The sequence below is a fragment of the Apodemus sylvaticus genome, chromosome 6, assembly GCF_947179515.1.
Source record: "Apodemus sylvaticus chromosome 6, mApoSyl1.1, whole genome shotgun sequence".
Taxonomy (NCBI): Eukaryota; Metazoa; Chordata; class Mammalia; order Rodentia; family Muridae; genus Apodemus; species Apodemus sylvaticus.
The window spans coordinates 62,562,297-62,570,654 of record NC_067477.1 but is presented as its reverse complement, the minus strand read 5'-3'; the positions used below and the strand labels follow the sequence as shown (position 1 = coordinate 62,570,654).

Here is an 8,358-nt window from a genome sequence, read left to right as displayed (position 1 = left end):
AAGTAGATTCACATTGTGCAACCTGGGAATCTGGATCTTCCAGGGTTTATTATAGATTCAGATTTCTGAGAGTTTGTACACTAAACAGATAACAAGATAAACACAAAATATTTGGATTTAGTCACTGTTTATGGGAATTTTGTCTGCCACTGACATTCTAATATTTACTTCATCGCTTTACAGGTAATTAGTTTCAGATCTGTCACAGGGATAGACATTAGCTATTAATTTATACTATTGTTTAGATGCTTGAAGTCCAAAATAATTTATGTGTGTGTGTGATTACTGCTCATTTTAGCAATCATAAATTTGTTGTGACATGTCATTACCAGCTAGAATTTGTTTCAATGACAATTTTTCCTACCATTTATAATAGCACAAGTTCTAGTATTAGAAAACTGTAGGACAATGTGTGCTGAAAGTTAAACGATTGTAGGTATTATCATAGCATCCTAAAAAACAAGCAAATAAATCCTCATTAGTGGTCTCTCAAACCTCAAGTAAATAGACTAGAATATCTGTAGCATTTGTGATATGTCACAAAACTAAGATTTCAAAAATTAACATAAATCCCATAAATTCTGATAACAGAGTTGTAGCAGTTCAACCTCTGATATTTGAGAACTGAGCTCAGCATGAATGTATGCTGTAGAATCAGTTTCCAGGCAGAAATGTGTAGATAGAAGGTACAAGAAAAGCTGGTTTGTGAAAATCATACTGTCATATAAATGCAGGGTTTGAGTGAAGAAAACAATAGTGTTAAAGAGTGGTTAACATGTGCTCCTTCAGATAATGATTGAAGAGAGGGGAGGCTATAGAAGAATGCTTTCTGGAGAACTGATGACATTATCATTTATATGATGTTTTGTTACAATCATAACTTTTAAAACTCAGCTTTATTGAAGCACAATTGAGCAATCAAATTGATCATATACGCGGTTTTCAGTACATGCTCAATGTGAAATTATTGTCACCATTTAGCCTATTCATCTTCCGCATTTCATCATTCTTTCTTTCCCCTTCTGGACTTTCCCTCACTTTGCATCTCTTGCCATTCTTTCCATTTCCCTTCTTCCTTTCAGTGGCATAAACATCAATTTAATTATATTAAGTTATTTATAATAATTAATTATAATAATTAATCACATATTCATTTAATATTGCATATTTACATTGCCATTGGGATTGGAGAGAGACTTTAATTAAAAAATTGTAACTCTTTTTCCTACTTAAGACTGCATCACAATTGTTTTTTAGTAGGAAGCAATCCATGTAACATCGTGATGCAAACGTCAAGCATACAGTATAGTGTTACTATCATCATTACCCCGCATCTTACAGAACCAGAATATATTCACCTTATAGATGATCATCTATACGATGGTACGATTTGACCACAAATCCTCCAGTTTCTCCTGCATGGCTCCTGGAATTGACTGTTTTAAGGCTTTTACTTCTGTGCTTGAGTGTACTGAATTTTATAGGAAGCACATGTAAGTAACATTGTGGAGTAGTTACCTTTATAAATCTAATTAATTTTCTTTAGTATAATGCTCCTACACTTAATTTATGTTGTTGCAGATGTTAGAATTTTATTCTTTTTTATGGTTGAATGCCATATGTGTGTACGTACACTCCATTTTATGTGAATATGTGAATATGGTTGAATACTCTTATGTGTGTGCGTATACTCCATTTTAAGGATAGCATGTATTTAATATTGTATGTTTACATTACCATTGAGATTTTTCAGAGTCACTCATCAAAAAATCATTACTATTATTCCTATTTATTACTATATCACAATTATTTTTTGGAAGGGAATTAGGGGAAAATCTATATATTTCCAATGTGAAGTTATTATAAGCAAGGTGGCCATAAATATCCTTGCATATATACCACATAATGCACACATTTTCAGTTTTATGTGTCACATATTTATATTAAGTAACAAAAGGCTTAGCAATGAGGAATGCATAATAATTTTAGTAAATTCTGACAATTCTCTCGAGATTGAACCAGTTTCCAAAACTGCAATTTATTAGTATTTATAATGTGAAGTACATTTAGTAAAAACAATTTTGTCATTGCCTAAGATAGTTCTACTTATGCTGTTTGAAAATAATGTACACTAATGATTATATATATTTCTTTTGGCATATAATTTTAATTTGATAAACTGTAATAACACACTGTAGTATCCTATAATCACAAAGGTGGACTGAGCCAACACAGTGCTCCGCTGTGCCTTTAGACAGGTGTATTTTGACAGTTTGCTTTAATGTGGCATTTCATTGATCAATATACCAGCAAAATGCTGAAGCGACATATCCCTATGTTGTATCATCTTCACAGTTTTCAGTTGTGACATCACGATGTTTCATTGTCCCATCACAATGGTGACATTTGATCTTACAGTACTAAATTCACTTTCACAACTGTCCAATCTGTCATCACAACACTGCAAGGTGATATCATAGTTCTTTATTGTGTCAACGTAATGTTATACAGTAGCATCACAATGATGAATTCTTTTGATGTTAAAGTGTGGCATTGTGTTGTACTGATATTTCATTGTTTCATCCTGCCAAGCTAGTGCCACTGTCCGATAAACAGTGTCATGCTATATCACAGTGACATTGACATCACACCTTTCCTTTGTTGCATTAAGATGCTGATGGTGCCCTCCCTTTCAAATGCTTATTTTCTCCTCACACAGCGGCTTTGTGATGTCACAATGATTCCTCACCTATAATAATGCTGCACTGACCTCTCAAGATATTTTATTTTTCCATTACAATGTTCTCCTTTGGCACCACATGAAAACACCTTAGGATAGTGATGCCATCCCTTGTCTCATGATTTCAGGGGGTTTTCTTCTGTGGTGGTGAAAGTGTTGTGTAACAGTTCGGTTCACAGCAGCAGGAATGAGCGGCAATTCTGGGGCATTAGAGTTTAAACCATGGACCAGATATAACCTCCAATGCCTGACCCTGGTAACCTAGGCCAAACCACCTGCAAGTTCCAGAGCAAATCAAACTAGCCCTTACATATACAGGCTATGTTGGTGATTGTCAAAAGAAGAGATCAGTGAAAAGAATGTGAAAAAGAGTGTATGAAATGTTGCTCTCATTGTTACAGTGTATTATTTCAAACCAACTGGCTGCTCATCTGAAATAATCATGTCTAACTGGCTCATTCTGTTCAGGAGAAACTATATCCTCAAGTTACTTTGTTCAGACCATCCTTACTTTGTCTCCATTTTCCAGCCCAAATTTTTCCTCTTTTGATTTTAATAAGAAGGTAATGTCCCTCTTAACTCTTATCTGTAGGGAGTGGTTCTGATGTATTGATCTGGAATCTGTAGGTGAACACTGAAAGTCCTGTTCCCACTTGGTTCTTGATTGATCAATAAGGATGCTAGCGGCAAATGAGCTGTGTGGAATAGGTGAGACTTCCAGTTTCCCTCAGGCAGGCTGGCAGGTGCAGGGAGGAGAGAAAGTTTTCACCAGGCTTTGGAGGGAGGAGCTACCAGCCATGTGAGATCTATGGAGTGGCCATTGGCTGCTTTCCCAAATATGTTTGAGATAGTGGGAAGGATATTAGAAACATAAATCTGCTGGGGGGGGGCAGATTTTGGGTGCTAGGAAAAAAGGTAACTGAGCAACTGAACTGAGGGCACAGTTAGAGGTGTTGAGCTGGGGTGAAGAGGTCAGGCTAGCTGAGAGGGGCTTAGCTGACCTTTGAGCTAAAGCATATCAAAGATAAGCTAGTGTGTGTGTGTGTGTGTGTGTGTGTGTGTTTCATTTGCAGATCCCAGGGAACCTGGGTGAGGCTGGTAGTGCAGAGAGCCCAGAGGGTAGCAAAATCTACAGGGATTTCTTTTGCTGTAATGTAGTTGACATGACAAACACAGCTCTCACTTCAAAGGACATAGAGATGATTTATTTTGAAACCAAGTATGAATGATGATGGCCGGAGAACACAGATTCTGGTCACCTCAGATACATTCCAAACTGATAACTCTATCATGGAGCATTAGAACAGAGCAAAAGAAACGTCATTGTTAAATATACTAAAATAGCAGCAGATTATCAGAAAGGGTGGTTAAAAATAATTCTCGGATACAGGTGGCATATTTTCTTGCACTGAGTATTGCAGCATCACTGGCCGCTGAGGAAGGCGGAGGTTTCTGTGTGAAATAGTGGGAGGGCTCCAAGGAAATCTCAGGAAGCGCTGCTGTCTGAACAATAAAATGAGAAGATGTGGGGATTGCTAGAGCCCTGCTGGAGGCTTCAAGTCTGAGATCATCTCAGAACCGTCAACTTTGAAATTTATAAAACGTAGAGAAAAAATAAAGAGAAAGCTGAAAGGATTCTTTTAGAGCCTTATAGGCACTTAATTCAATTACCAGGTAAACAGGTGAGAACCAAACTGTCACAGGCATTTGATCACTGGCTGAAAGTTCCGCTAGACAAGCTACAGATTATCATTGACGTGACTGTTGCATAATGCCAGTTTACTCATTGATGATAATTGAAGATAACTCAAAGCTCCGACCTGGTTCATAGTGGCTCACAGTATCTATGGTGTCCCATCTGTCATTAATTCTGCTAATTAAGTCTACTTCCTTGGCCTTCCTTGATCACCCAGATGTAGTGAAGCTTTTCACATGCCAGCTTTTGGAACTTCATTAGGAGCAAGTCCTAGATATTTACTTGTCCGAATGAAGAAAAATATAAAGCCATGGTGTTGCAGAAGACAGGTGGTTTGTTTGGATAAGCAGTAGGTCTCATGCAGTTGTTCTCTGATTACAAAGAAGATCTGAAGCCACTGCTTGACACACTTGGGCTCTTTTTCCAGATTAGAGATGATTACCCCAATCTACACTCCAAAGAATACAGCAAAAACAAAAGCTTCTATGAAGACTTGACAGAAGGAAAGTTCTCATTCCCCAGTATTCATGCCATTTGGTCAAGGCCAGAAAGTACCCAGGTACAGAAAACATCCTGTTCCAGAGAACAGAAAATATAGATATTAGTACTGTGTACAGTACCTGGAGGATATAGGTTATTTTAAATATACTAAATACATTTTTAGAGAGCTTGAAGCAAAAGACTACAAATTGAGTCCTGTGGTGGGGACCCTTCACTAGTGGGCACTTAAATAAGATGTTCACAGAAGAAGATGAGTAATGTTAGCCATTCTTGATAAAACTCCATAGCTTCTTTCAGTTGAAAATGAGGAGTGGCTTCTTCCCGTTTATCTTTTCAAGTTCTAGTCTCCAGTAATTGAGTACATAAGGGTGATGTGTGTAAAAGTGTTGTGTTATCTAAATCCCTTTGCATAAAAGTACAAAATTGAGGGCTGGAGAGATGACTCAATGGTTAAAAAGCTGCTTTTCCAGAGAGCCCAGGTTCAATCTCCAGGGCCCAGAGTGAAGTCTACCAGCATTGGTAACTCCGTTTCTAGATAATCTTCTGGAATTTTCAGGCACCAGGCACACACATAATACATAGGGATTCAAGCATGCAACATTTTCATACGCATAAAAAAATTAAAAATGTTTTAAAAACAAAATTGAAAATATCAGGAGGCACCTAACACAAGTCATAAATGTCAGACACTAAGTGTGACCAGCTCTTCCTACTACCCCACATGTTCTGGGCTTGTCAATAAAATAAAACAAAACAAAACAAAAAACCTTATCTTCCGAGAAACTATCTGCTTTCTAACTTTATGTCATGGAGGGTTCCCAGTTTAGAGATAACAATTCAAAACAGGGATTTCTTAGAAAAGTCTAGCTGGCTAAAAAGACCTAAGAACTGACTGCTGTTTTCCCCTAAATGATAATGCCAAGAGTACCTCAGTTTTGTCTCTGGAGGCCTATGGCAAAGTCTGAAAAGACAGAATGGACGCACAGGCACTCTTCCAACCAGCTTGCTTGACACCCCACAAATTGTCCCTTTTGACACAAGAGGCTTCAGTTAATGAAGTTCAATTCACAACCTGGTCCCATTTTTTTTTCTGGTTTGTTTGTGTTTTTCCTTGTAACATTTTCTGGACCAACTGATTAGCATCTGTTTATAATGTTTCTTTGAATGAAGAAAATAATAGAAAAGGTGTTTGTTGAGTATACAAGTAATGCCAGCATTCCATATGTACAGTTGGGCACATCAGAAGTCCAAGGTTACACTCAGCTATATATAAGTTTGAGGCCAGTCTGAAGTACAGGGGACATTGTGTCAAGAGAAAAATTGTTTTTTTTTTTTTTTTTTTATTTCTTGAGACAGGCTTCCCTATGCAGTTCTAGCTGACCTAGAACTCAAGGGTCCATCAGCCTGGCTTCTTCCTCTTTGAGTGATAGAAACAAATGTGTGTCCTACCATGTCTGGCATAGACTGTGTAAGTCAACTTACTTCCTTGCCTAATTAAATTAATTTTGGCCTGATACTAATTCATGATTCTTCTGTCATTCTTTTCTTGCCTTTGTGGGCAACAGGAATGTTTAACATTGAATTGAGGAGCTTTTCAGAGTCATTTTGTCCATCTAATAATTAAAATTTCATTCTTTATTTGGTCTGTGGTCCCAAATGCTAATTCAGAAGAGACCCAGGGGGCTGGAGAGGTGGCTCAGAAGTTAAGAATACTGACTGCTCTTCCAGAGGACCCTGGTTCAATTCCTAGCACCCACATGGCAGCTCACAACTATCTGTAACTCCAGTTCCAGAGGATTTAATACCATCTATCACACAGACATACATGTAAGCAAAACTTCTGCATGTTAAAAACAATAAAGGATTATCTAAAGAGACCCAGAACATGAGTAGCTGAGTTCATCTAATAAAATGGCTTTATTTGCTTAGAATTGTGCTACAGTAATGCTTTTCCTGCCTGAGAAAGTCTTGAGATATCCTCTTAGAGAAATGTTGGATTTTTCTGTGTCAGAGACATATTTTTAAAACAATATAAATTTTCTAATTTATGCAGCTTCAGAAAAACATTAATTTTCATGTCAAATCTATAAGAATTGCACTAAATCTCTTGATTCAGAAAAACATTTTTTTATTTCCTTGAGATGAAGTCCGGTTTTGTTGTCTAAACTATGGTTGACCTCATTACCTTCCTTCAGCCTGTTGCTTCCTGTGCCAGAAGTGCTGCTAGGGAATGTTTTCCTGTCTGCTGCCACTGCAGCCTTGTTGAGCAACCTCTTATCCTAGGTAACCTGTATTATTTGTCTCTTCTTCCTTTCCTAGCAGAAAAGGATATTTCTTACCCAACAATCTAATGTCCCTTATTATCATTTTTCCATTGTCCACCTATCAGATGTGGAATCGCTTACCTTTCTTCAAATTTTTTACTTCAAATCTCCCTTTAAGTAGTCTGCCTTTTATTTCCAAAACTGTAAACCAGATGAGGTGGCACATGCTTTTAGTCTTAGTACTTAAGGGAAATAGAGATCAAAAGTTGAGGGTCTGGGCTGGTGGCTCAGCAGTTAAGAGCACTGACTGCTCTTTTGGAGGTCATGAGTTCAAATCCCAGAAACCACATGGTGGCTCACAACCAGCCCATCTGTAATGAGAAACAAATAACCTATGGGCCAGAGAGAGCAGGGTGGAGCAAGAGGGAGAAAGGAAAGGGAGGAAAAGGAAAAAACCAAAACCAAAACCAAGTTGAGGGTCCTTATTGGCTACATAGTGGGCTGGGACTAGCCTGGATTTTGTTAGAGTTTTTGCCCTGCAGCCTTAGGTCAAAGGAACTCTTGAGCTCTACAGACCTTGGAAAAACCCCAGGCTCTAATCTCAGTGGTCCTAAAGCTCATTTTAAGCTATGTGCTAAGAGCAAGGGGAAAGACATTTATATTTATACAACTTTAACCCCAGTACTCAAGTGACAAAAGCAGGTATACATAGAGAGTTCCAAGCCAGACAGGCAGACAGGGCAACATAGTGGACAGATGGATTGACTGTCTATCTATCTGTCTGTAGTCTCTCTCTCTCTCTCTCTCTCTCTCTCTCTCTCTCTCTCTCTCTCTCTCTCTCTCTCTCTTTCTCTCTCTGTCTCAAAAAAAGTTTCAAATACAAAAAGGGGCTCAAAATAATGAACCCTACAGTAGTGTGAGTTCATATATAATATAGTAAGCATTTTGCTTTCTCAACCCTACGACCCCATTTGACTAACTGCAGACTCACTCTGCTCATATTAATTCATCTATTTATATTTACATTATTCAGTATGATGAGACTTAGCTATAATGTGAAGGCATTGTTTTAATTTGTACTGCTTTGTTTAAAAAATATAAAAATAAAAGAAAATCACTGACATAAAAATAATAATTCTCTTCAGAAGTTGATCAGT

At 37.6% G+C, this 8,358-nt stretch overlaps 1 pseudogene; it reads left to right on the top strand.

Annotated features, from left to right (window-relative positions):
* Positions 1-1,283: 1,283 nt before the first annotated feature.
* LOC127687929 (geranylgeranyl pyrophosphate synthase-like) lies at positions 1,284-5,195 on the top strand (annotated as a pseudogene).
* Positions 5,196-8,358: the final 3,163 nt, after the last annotated feature.